The sequence below is a fragment of the Heterocephalus glaber genome, unplaced genomic scaffold (assembly GCF_053883595.1).
Source record: "Heterocephalus glaber isolate CG9 unplaced genomic scaffold, H.glaber_assembly_v1.0 deba00000594, whole genome shotgun sequence".
Taxonomy (NCBI): domain Eukaryota; kingdom Metazoa; phylum Chordata; class Mammalia; order Rodentia; family Bathyergidae; genus Heterocephalus; species Heterocephalus glaber.
In genome coordinates this window covers 14,884,282-14,896,762 of record NW_028258151.1, presented here as the reverse complement: position 1 = coordinate 14,896,762, position 12,481 = coordinate 14,884,282, and the positions used below count along the sequence as shown (strand labels likewise).

The 12,481-nt window shown below is 32.0% G+C and overlaps 1 pseudogene across 1 annotated transcript in view; it reads right to left on the bottom strand.

Moving 5' to 3' along the window:
• The window catches only part of LOC101716161 (regulating synaptic membrane exocytosis protein 1-like), an 88,066-nt pseudogene that overhangs the window by 72,676 nt on the left and 2,909 nt on the right, over positions 1–12,481 (bottom strand). The window contains exons 2-5 of the transcript XR_015448880.1: positions 7,552–7,575; positions 6,699–6,821; positions 3,330–3,376; positions 1,155–1,267 (exon numbers count right to left, since the gene is read on the bottom strand). The product of XR_015448880.1 is annotated as a regulating synaptic membrane exocytosis protein 1-like (transcript). The remainder of the gene's footprint in view (positions 1–1,154; positions 1,268–3,329; positions 3,377–6,698; positions 6,822–7,551; positions 7,576–12,481) is intronic.

Here is a 12,481-nt window from a genome sequence, read left to right as displayed (position 1 = left end):
CCTGGAATTTTTCTCATCTAAGTTTTATGATTAACCTATTACAGGTTAATTTTCATAAGAAGAAGAAACAAAGGAGGGCTCAATACATATGATACCTTCAAACTACATATAGGCCAAATACTATTCCCACTAACAAATATGTCATTATAAACTAAAGAAAAATGAGGAAATAGCACACTGACATACTGTTGTCAAAGTCCTCAGAATTACATTAGCAGTCAGAGCAGTAGTTGTTCAATTAAACTAAAAATGACAAGTTAACAAAGTTAACTTGAATTTTTTCTCTTTTAATCTAGAAATTACTTTTGATTTTATAGCTGAATAAGAAATATAACTATACATGATTAATTGGTATAGGTTAGAACATTTTTAAGAGTCACAATGACAAAATAAATTACTTTATATGAGATGTTTTTACAGTAAGGCAAAAATTAAGCATCTGAGTATATGAATCCACTTCTTTGGTTCTCTTTAACACCAGAGACATGTTTTTTATAGAACAAAAATGGGTATGCATCTTCTCTAAAATACCAGTGAAGAGTATGAGAGAATGACACTGATCAGACGAGATGCCAGAGCAGATAAAGTAAACACTAGGGGCCACGTCAATGTTTTTCTATATTGAAAGTCAAACAGCAACAGAGAAACTTTATTCTTTGTAGAGTAATTTAAAGCAAGGTTTTCTTTGAGTCATTAATATCAATGATGTATTTTCTGCCTTAATCTTCACAGATGTGCCACTTCCTAAGAGTTAACCAGATTCTTTATCCCACCTGTCCTCAAATCTCAGGGGAAACAGTCGCTTCTGAATAGTGCTTCCAGCATTCTCACTTCCCCAAATATTTTAGGAAGTCAAAAAGATTATTTCAAGTATCTCAGGCTCCAGGCTCATTAAGCAGCTAAGTACATTGAATATGGATTTTTAAGACAAATATGTATAAACAATTATTCACCTTAGAAACATTTATGCAGCATATCAAAAATAATACCAAAAATAACAGATTTTTTTACTTATGTTACCATTTATCAATTCAAGGCACACTGTGGACATTCAGTAAATAATTCCATGGGGAGGCTTCCAGGAAAGCCAAACATTTTTCAAAGACATGCCAAAAACCGTGCAAAATGACCGGCATGTACAAGTAACTACATACAGCAAGTTGCCCTGGTAAGACTTGTGGGGCATCTTTCAGAGCTCCGGGACTTGTTGGGGAAATAACAGAAATGGAAGGCCTTTCCATCTTCTGAGATTCAAAGGAACTGGAACCTAAAATGAGAAGAAATAACTTAAAGTAATACTTGTATATGTGATAAATAAATATTTTAATAAATCTTTCAATGCACTTGTTATCTGTATCCCACTATAATTAACCCATCTGATAATGGAACCTATTTTAACAGAGCAGCTGTAAAAAGTTCTTGTGTCTTCTTTGGTTAACCCAGTATTTTAAATGATGTAACAAGATGTCACATTTATTTGTTTCAACTTGGAAGCATTGGTCTTCAATATTTGGGAGGATGGGGCCATCTCCTGCATAGGCCCTTGCATATATTCACCTACAGGCAAAGCCTTCATGCCTTAGGATAAGGAACGTAGTGCCTGTTATGTTAAATGTAGGGGCAAATGGGTCATTTACTAACCTTCCTGAGATATTAAAATAAATACATATTAATTATAATTTATGAGCTACATCTAACTTTTTATTTCATCATTGCTTTAAAATTAGATTTATCATCTCTTACTTTATCTTTAAATGACTCTCTTAAAACCCCTGAGAATGCTATTTCTTAATTCACTACAAGCAACTTGCATCACCTTCCCATGGAACAGGCTGTCTCTCCTCTTAGTCACTTAGGTTCTTCACATTACATGGTCCCCAACACACACGGAAGTTAGACCTTGAACACACAGGCACTCCAAACTGAGCAAGAACTCCACTGAGAACTGTTACTTATAAACTCTGCCTGGGGATGTGCCACCCGCAAACTTTTTCCTATCCTGATAAGCTAAGTCACATGCCATCATTCGGTGCCCTCCAAAGGAGACTTTTAACTAAAAGAAACAGTCTTAGGGCTGGGGATTTAGCTCAGTGGTTTTGCCACCTGCTATGCAAGCACAAGGACCCAAGTTCAATCCCCGGTACCAAAAAAATAAATAAATAAAAGAAACAGTCTTGTGAAATTCCTTGTTACTGGGACGCTTTTTATCAGATAGGTTTACAATAATCCTCAGATCAAGGACACACTGCTTCTAATGAAGTTTATTTCTAATGTTATAATAATCAGCTGACCTGAAAAATCTTAACAATACTATAAATTATACAGCTAACTTCATTTCTCTCTTTGTATTGTTCACCAAAAAGCTCAAAGTCCAACCTGGGCCCAGCCTCAGCAGGGATGAGAACACGGTGGTATCTATGCCTTTCACATGATGACTCAGCCTCTGGTGCCTCGCTTATCCCATCATAAATTGTCTCCCTTCTAATAATTTTCACTTGTGTTCTCCTAAATCATCATGTGTTTTATTTTAATAAAAGGGGGATTCTGTAATAATACCTGAGAATCAAACCCAAGTATTAATAATAACCCATCACAAAGGAAGCATTTGGCTCACTTCTATATTACCAAAATAAATTTCATGGTTTGTCTATATTTTATTGCACACAAAATCATCTTATCTCATCCTGAGTTACTTAATTCCCATGTAGTTAATTCTTTGACTCCTCTAGCTTCACAGTCTCTTGCCCTTGTGTTCAGTGAACTTTATCTCTACCATACCCAGGGCTTCTGTTATCATACCCAACACTATTATTAGGTAGTTTTGGAATTATTTGTTAAAGCATCTATTTGCTGCACAGCTCATTAAGACTGAGCTGCTTACTAACCAGACTGAAAAAAAAAAAAACAGTTGCACAATAAATTATTCTATACAGCTCTTGCAGACATAGTGCCCGAGCTCAGAGAGGGTCCTGAGTAGGAGGCACAATTGTACTGCGGGAAAGATTTTTGTACAGTCACAAATAAATAAATAAACAAACAGTAAAAAGAAGAAAAATCTCAGGGTAAAGTAGAAGTTCTCTGGGTTTCCAGTGATTGCCATGGCTGGCATCTTTTGGTATGAGTAAAGATATCCTTAGTATAGAAATGCCAATTTATCTATATTGCATAAATAATTACTCTTCAATTTAGTTCAATATGTTTTGTAACAATAAAGAAATCTTTTTTTGGGGGGGTACCAGGGATCAAACTCAGGACTTTGTGATTTTGAGGCAGGCGCAACACCACTAAGCTAAATCCTCGGCCTTACAATAAAGAAATCTTATACTCACTGGACTCCAATGGAGGATGAGAACTCTCAGGAATCCGGGGAATGTCACTAAAAGAAACAGGGTATGGTGAAAATCCCATTAGGGTAAACTACCCCACTTGGAAGAAGCCCTGCTCATTTTATTTCAGTGATGTAAAAAATCCTTTTGAATCTTTACAGATGTAGAAATGGACAAGAGTTGCTATTTAGGTAACTGCTAATGTCCATGAATGTCAAACACCACACAAGAAAATACATTTTTATATATTTGAGAGCAAAACATTTTAACATGACAACAATCAGACTAATATTGTGGATAAAATCACCACAATATTTCTACTACCAAAACAGCACGTTTTGGAAATAAAAAATGTTAAAGGTAATATTTTACTTCAATTTTAGAAAATCAAAATCACACAAATTTTACAAATCAGTAGTATGTTTTACAAACACATCTGAAAGAGTTTACTGAATGAAAGGAATGAAAACAACTTGATAATAAAATGAGTATCATGGGCAAAGTTAATAAAATGAAAAGGATGGATTGCTTTAGAAATTAAATATGGTTCAAGCTTGCAACAAAAAAGCAAAATAAATTTATATATGTGGATATATAATACATATGCACATATATACTCTTTATAGAGATTCATGTCTCTACACTGAAGTTAGCTAAATATATGGCTATTCACTATACGGTTAGAAAGTGACTTGGGAGAACACCCATCCCTGTCAAACTCACAAATTACCCCAAAGAAATGTTTATGATAACCTTGGCTTAACCCATTTTCCGCTGTGACCTTAAGAATCTGGACGACCTTGTTTGGGTATTATACTACATAAAACTACTTTAACTCGCCTTTTCCAAACATATTTTAATATCAATTTAAAGAGCTTATCGATACCCAGGTATTAACATGACATATTAAAGCAGACTGGATTTACTTAGTAGTTACAGAATTATCAGTATATATTTAAGAATGTTTAATCACTTACCTTATTACCTAACTTCAATTTGATTTTCTTTACATTTTGGGGAAAATGAAAAGAAAAAAATTTTCTCTGATTGTTTTCCTGATGTCTCATTTTCACTCTTTTGTGCAAACTAACTTTTATGACAATCTAAAACTCATAGCTTTTTACAAAATGCAATAATCTTGATCCCTATTTTATAAAATATATTTTACTATATATTTTCATATATGAAAACATATAAACAATTTATATGTCATTTATCTAAACTGATAGCTAAGAGATAGCTAATTTATAATAGCTAAGGCACAAGAAACCACCTGTTTATCCCATGCTCATTACTTCTAAATTCACCTAGGCAAATAAAAGTTAATTGTAAAAAAATAATGAAATATCAATTTTTAGATGAGTTTTTTGAAAATCTGCCTCACAGTCAATTAGGAAAATTATAATATGAAAAAGCAAGGTACGGTATAGGCTTTGTATTGCATGAGTCACTGAAAGAAGGATGGTAAGTTTAAAAATGTGAAATGATTTTTGAATCAAAATTTATTTAATGTTAATTGCTTCAGTAATAATTTCATGCAAATGAATTTTCATGCAAATTTCGTGAAATTATTACTGAAGCAATTAACATTAAATAAATTTTCCCTTGATGTTTAAACAAACTGTCTCAGTTCTACTCTCAGTTATATGGCAATTTTAATAACAATTGTAAACATAAAGGTCAAGGATATTATCATTTGTTGGGCTGACAAAAATGATCAATACCTCCAAAAGCAAGATGTCTTATACACTGTGATGTCTCATAGACAATGTACATGTGAATTATATTAGGAATGATTCTTGAAATCGTTTTGCCAATGTTACAAAGAAATATTTTCTCTCTGCTTTAAATTAATTGCACTTGAAGAACAAAAACTACATAAATATAAGTATTTTTTAAATCACTGAAATTAATCTAGTAATATATTAACTGGTAAGTTGATGCCAGCTTTCATTTTCATTCAAATATAGCCTTTGTATTTCACATTCCTTTAATTGCATAATCCTATGATAATTTGGGGTGTGGCACTGTAGATGACTGAATTACTTTTGAAGTAATTTTCATACAAAGTTAAACAATGTTATTCCAGTCTCCTTTCATTGTCTGTTGGTTTCCTAAGTCAACATAAATTGAATCAATGAAATATTAGCTGATTACTTTGAAACCCCTATATGTATCTGAAAATATTTGGCAATGTGCACAGTACTTGATTATAAATTTTATTTTTTGTATTTTTGATTCATTTTCCAATTTACTTGCCTCTTTTCCAGTCTCATATGTACCTCAGCACTAGAACATATGTCATGTAAAATTAACATAAATTATAATGTTATTTTTTAAATCTAGAGAGAAATGTACAGGATTTGCACATGTCCTTCATGTTTACTTGTAATAATCACCACTTAAGAATGTTTATAATCTTGCCCTTATTTTTAGAGTTTATATATTAATATTATTCTTTGGTAATTGTTATACATTTTCATTCTTTTGAAATTGGGATAATTGTATTTTCTTTTATGTTTTTCACTGACATTCATTTGGACAAAAAATATTAAGGTTAGCAATTTTTTGACATAAAAAAATCTTAAATAATGGCTCTATGATATCTTGGAGAATAGGAAAAAGAAGAGTTATTTCCAAGAATACATTCAAACATTAAGCCAACTATAAAGAAGTGCTTCAAAATGCCATCTAAAGATTGTAAAATGGCAAAGTATTTATTTTGGAATTTGTGGGTTTGCTAGAAAAAGCTAACTACAAGGGAAAATTCTATACACAGATACAGACAATATTCCATTGGCTATAAATAAATTATGCCAAAAATCGAGGTTTTAAAAACGTATCCGTTATTACGACCAATTTAAATATCAAAATATTTAATACTTCTTACTTGATTTTAAATAAAAGCTGGAGCTATTCATTAAGACATAAAAATTATCCTTTGTAGAATAATTAAAAGTCTATATAGACATGAAATCATTAACATTTTAAATAATATGAAATGACAAGTTTTCTAGAGATTCCCTTAAAGGAAACACTACTCATTAAATTAGAAATATGAAAAATAAATATTTCTGCCACTAAAAGAAAAGTTTGTATTTCACTTGTGAAAAATAGATATACTTTTCTTTTATAGATATACTTTTTGATATTACAACTGTTAAGTTGTGGAGCTTCTAAAATGTAGTAAAGAAAATTCAGAATTCAATTTTTAAAAAAAATAAATCTAAAAAATTTAAAATGTATGCCCATCATTGATTTTTAAAAACTATCCATGTTAACATGTATTATATGAATGTATAAACTTCTTTTTAAAACTCTGCTGATACATGTAATTTACTAAACTTAAGAAGTAAGTTTTTTTAGCCTTACCCAATAGGCCTTGAAACAATAATTTCAACTTGAGGTTCTGATTTTGGTTCTAAAATAATGTTGTAAACTTCTTCATTTGTAGCTCCTGGCAGGGGTTTACCATTCCATTCCAGAACTTCATCCCTTTGAATTTTTAAAAAAAGGGTATTTTTTACCTTAAATAATTTGTTTATTTTTCTTATTTTTTCTCTTTTTTAACAAAGAAATGCGAAACATATACAAATGGTTTAATCTTCTCGGCTCTGCTCTCAAAAGATTGGTAGTCATATAATGTCAGCTAAATGGTTATTCTACACACTTCTATTCTTTTAGTATTTTTTCTCCAAAAATACTACTGGTCACTGGAAACAGTACAATATAAAACTGCCTTTATCCTTTGAGGTATACCAGAAAAAGATATAAAAATAATCTCATGCCACGGGATGGAATTAGCACAGCCTAGTTGGAAACACTGAAAAATAATAATTAGCAGCATGCCTTCCATATCATAAATGTAGGCAGCTCTATATGCAAAAGATTCTTTATTAAACTGTGCAAAGTCCTGTTTTATTTTTGGTAAAATCAGCAATTAATGTTTGCTAGCATGAACTTTCAATTACAAATCATGCTTCACTGTGTTCACCTGACACATAACGGAATAAAAATGCATGAAAGGATCTGAATTCACACCCATAGGGTGACACAGGTAGCTATGGCAAAGTTACAAAGCAAGCAGATGTAAAACTGTTGCATGGCAGTTAATCCAGTTCCAGATGTTCAAAACATTTACAGTCTACACAGAATATATAGTGAGTATTAAAATATAAGTAGAAAACACGTAAAATAATGCAAACCACAACATAATACCACTTACTTTGTTAAATAGTCCAAGATTAATCTAGGAGCGTAGTATGATGATGCTGCATTTAAAAATATAAGCTAACAAGAAATAGTTATTTTAACTAGAACTTTAACTATAGATCATTTGGAAAGTAAGATTTATTTTCATAAATACTTGGAGCAGTTCTCAATTCTTTTTTGTTTTTTCCTTTGGTACCGGGGATCAAACTCGGGTCCTTGTGCTTTCGCAGCAGGTGGCGAAACCGCTGAGCTAAATCCCCAGCCCAGCAGTTCTCAATTCTGAATGTTAGGCTCAGCTGAAATATTCCAGACTCAGTACACATTGAGATGTCTTAATTTTTGATGCTCATGTTTATTTTCTTGTTCTTAGTATCTGAAACAGTTTTGGAGCTAAGTAAACATGTATTGAAATAATGGTCCAATATCATTATAGATTTCAAAGTTAGCATTTTAACATAAAAACACAAAACTAAGACTTTTAAACATATAATCTTTTAGTTTTGGCGAAGTCTTCATAAAATATTTTTTAAAATGCTGTACTAGAAATGTTTTAAAGTAATTATCATTTTTATCTAAGTGGTTCTTTACTCAAAAGTAAAAAGTAAATATCATAAAGTACATGTGCTGCTTCGGTTTGGTAAACAGTATGGTTATCAGTAATATACAAATGACTTTAATTTGCCCTAAGCGGTTAATTAGAACAGCTTTTCAAATAGGCAATGAATATACTTCACTGGTTTAAAAAAAAAGGAAAAGAAAAAAATACAAATTTACAATATATTAGGAGTGTGTTTAATTTTTTTATCAAGAAAAATAAAATTTACATCATCTCAGTCCACATATATAACATTAATATGTATATATTTATGTATGTGTAAGTACATATATATATATATATACCAGAAAATGTTTTATGAAATAGTACTTACCCTGATATTTCTACTCTATTATGCTCTATTTAAATTTTTAAAATAATCAATACCAGCAATTAAATTGATTTTACTACCCATCAAGAAGTTGTAACCAACACTTTGCAAAAGTAGTGCAGTGTAAAATTCTCTTTACAGACAGCAACCTGAAAGTATAACTTTTAAGTCAAATCAAATTAATGCATGTGTTATCTATTTGGAGCTCAACTACGCCTAAATCACAGGTGGTTTCTTTAGCACTATTTATTTATTTGTTTGTAGATAACGTCTCCAGGCAGAGATGTAGACCAAGGTGGTACACAGACCAAAAGGCATGCTCTCTGTATTTATATTAATGGTGTAGAAATAATATGGAACAACTTTAATAAAAAATCTTATATGGAATGACAGGGGTTCATTTGAGGAACAGAAATAGAGCCAGGTCATGCAAGGGAATCAGTAATTATTGTTCCAGGTGGGACAGCCAGAAACATTTTTTTTAATCCTGACAATTTTAGATGAGATTTTAAGGACGGAAAAGGCTTCCATAGGCAGAGCACAAGAAAAATCAGATAAACAAGAGGCACTGACCATGTCTCATATGTGGGAAACACCTTACCTACAGGTAGTAGCCTACAGAGGTAGAGAGCTGAGGTGTTACGGAACAAAGCCGCAGAGCTTTGTCTTGAACAAAAGCTGACCAGGAGATCCAGAATTATCTTAATGAGTGTGGGGGTAATAACTGTGTATTTTAGATAGTTCAATCAAGCAGTAATAGAGTGCATGGAGTTGGAAGGGAGAGGGATTACAGAAAGATAGGACAAGATACAGGGAAGAGTGCAAATGCTGAATAAAGGTCACACTGACAAAAAAATAGGTCTGTGGTTTTTTAATAGGCCAATGGTCTTTATATGCAAATAAAAAGAAAACTAGTTTCTCCATGTAACATTTCAAAGAGACTACACGATCATTTGTATAAAAAACACAAAGATAAAATGAAAAGCCATTATATTTATAACTTGATCTGCAAATTCAAGTTTCTGTAGCTAAAGTTATCTGACATCTGCAAATTAAGGATCCTCAGACTTTTCTGAGGTTTATTATTGAGTCATTAGATGAAGAATCAATTTAATGACATAGTCACCCCTGATTGAGTACTTTGTTACCAAATTAGCTAGTTTCTGGCAAGAAACAACAGAGTACCATGCCTTTGCACATCTTTAAAGCTATGTAGTAAATGGAGAAATACCATGGTTATGGTACATTTTCTATAAAATAGCTGTATAGAAGGTGTCTATCAAAGAAAAAACCTGAAATGATTTTGAACTATATCCTAATAATCAGTAAATACCTTTATAGAAAATCTCTATCAAAGAAAAGAAGTTGAAATTTTGAACTATATCCTAGTAATCAGTAAGATCAAAGTATGATACATGCAAACATAAATATGCAGCAAGAAAACCCACTATTCTGTATAATTAATATTAAAGAGTGGTAGAATATCTTTCTAAAGTTGGAGAATTATAATCTTAAGGTTCATAAATTTAAAATATAGGCTGGAAATGTTTTCTATGTGTTATAGATTCTTAATATTCAATTCTACAGTTCAGCCAACTCTGCTTTCTTTGTAAGTGCATAGCAAAAGCATAAGTAAACACTTTAACCAGGAATTAATAATAAGCTCTGAAGTGAAGTCAAATGCGAGAAGTATATTAATATGATTTTAAGACAAATGAAAAGAGAACAATTTACCAAAAATAGATTTTACAAAGTGCTGGTGCTGAAATTATGGTACATTTGGATAAATAAGTAATTGTATGATTACATAAATTTTCAAACACTAAAATGATACATCTGTATGAGTACAATATATATTACACTTAAATCAACAAATATTTTATTATGTAATCTATATAGAAAATGTAATTATAATTATGCTTTATGAAAATACCTGCTCCTAAATAAGAATTACTGGGATGAATGTAAAAAGGTTTACTATAGCTTAAAATTAAAGATTTAAATAGTTTCATGGAACATATTTTTCACACGGCTAAATTGTTTTAGATTTGAAGTCTTGTAGCATTATGAAACCACCTACACAAATAATAATCCTTCAGTATTGTGCATCTATGTGTACAAATAAAAAATATTCCTACTCTTACTCTATTCAAATTGCCACTTATGTATAGCTGTCTATTGCTGTAATCAGTAATTATTTGTACTTGGAAGAAAACTTTATTCCCACATTAAAATTAATTAGCAACTTAATTGACATAAAAAACTAACTCCAAGTTGAAACCCACCTGCTCATGCCTAGAGAACACATTGTTTAAATGTTTAAAAAAAAGAAACTGTACCTGCTCTGAGGTGTCCAACCACATCTGCCAGGCTGCCCTTCTTTACTTTGGTGATGAAAGCACCAAGGCATCCTAGATCAGTCATTTTTCCTCCAACGACCTAGACAATTGCAAATTTATAAGTTCCCAAGACTTATAAACAAATATCAATGTATTAGTTTTAGCAGGTAACCCTACATTCTCTCATGGTGTATTTACAATCAAGGGTGGCGGCATTAATGAAGTACATTTTTCATTACACACTGGCAGAACAGTATTGGGAGGAAAACATTTTGTTGTACTGAGATGACCGTGCATCCTAAGGAAATTGTGCTCTGATGGTTACATTGGCCTAATGAAAAAGGTCACTGCAAAAATGTACACACTTACAAGACACGCGCCATGTCTCTTCCACTTACTGTCAAACATCAAGTGTTTGACACTGTTTCCATTAGAGTTCATTTTTTTGAATCTTCTAAATTCATGCCTCCCGTTTGAATTGTTACTTCAACATGCAGATAATGCCCCACTGCCATATCAGATTTTGATCTCTTTGATATAGTTATGGTATAATGCACTGGGTCTATGACCATAAAGACTAGAAACTTAAAGCACGAAAAGACTACTTTAGGGAAGCAATTGAACACAGTGCAAAGTATAACACCTTCTCTGCAAATGACCACCTAAATATACATCTGTATCCATCTGAGTCTCAGAAGTCTGAGTTGTACTACTAAATAGTTAACACTTTCACCTCACTTTTCCACTATATCTATGTGTTATGGGTTATTAATACTCCATTCCACAGCTTAACCAACTCTGTTTTCTTTATAATTGCATGGCAAATGCTTAAGTAAACACTCTACCCATACAGTAATACTAAGTTCTGAAGTAAGTTCTGAAATAGGCTTATGAAATTTCTGTCCTTTTTTCATTGACTAGATTGTTAATATGTACATAATATAAGACTGTATGGATTGGATGATGAGTAAAAGGTTTTTATTCCTAAGATGTAAAGCTCGATCTGTCCCCTGAGCCAGGGTTGTGCCACCATGTCATTTTAGAGCTAAATGTCGTCTGTGTCTCCGATTTCTAAAGGTGTACAAAAAAATGTATCTCTGTATACCTGGAATAAGTGATAAGCCATTTAAAAAGGCATTTCTGCAAGTTGTAATTTATTTTGGCTTAAAATGAGATTTTTTTAAAGGAAAAAGTTTGTTCTTCTGTATTAAAGAAGTGAACTTTCGTATGAAGATTTCATTTGCAGATTTTAAAAATATCCACAAGACTAGTTTGAAACCTTCTTTTAAATAGATTTCTTCTGCTATGACTTTATTTGAGAAGGGATAATACATGATCAAATAATCTCAGTTTTTATGGTTAATCTAAAAAGACTGTAGGGCCAGGGATTTAGCTCAGTGGTTCCAGCAACTGTCTCACAAGCACAAGGTCCCGAGTTCAGTCCCCGGTACCAAAAAAACCACACACACACACACACACACACACACACACACACACACACACACACACACACAAAGACTGTAAAGCTGCTCTTCTTTTTTCTAGAAGCTTGAGATTCAACATTAGGTTGTTTATTTGAACCCATTCCATTTTTCTGATATGGGAATTCAACACTATAAATTTCCCTCATAGGACTGCTTTCATTGTGTCCCATAAGTTCTGGTATATTGTATTGGCA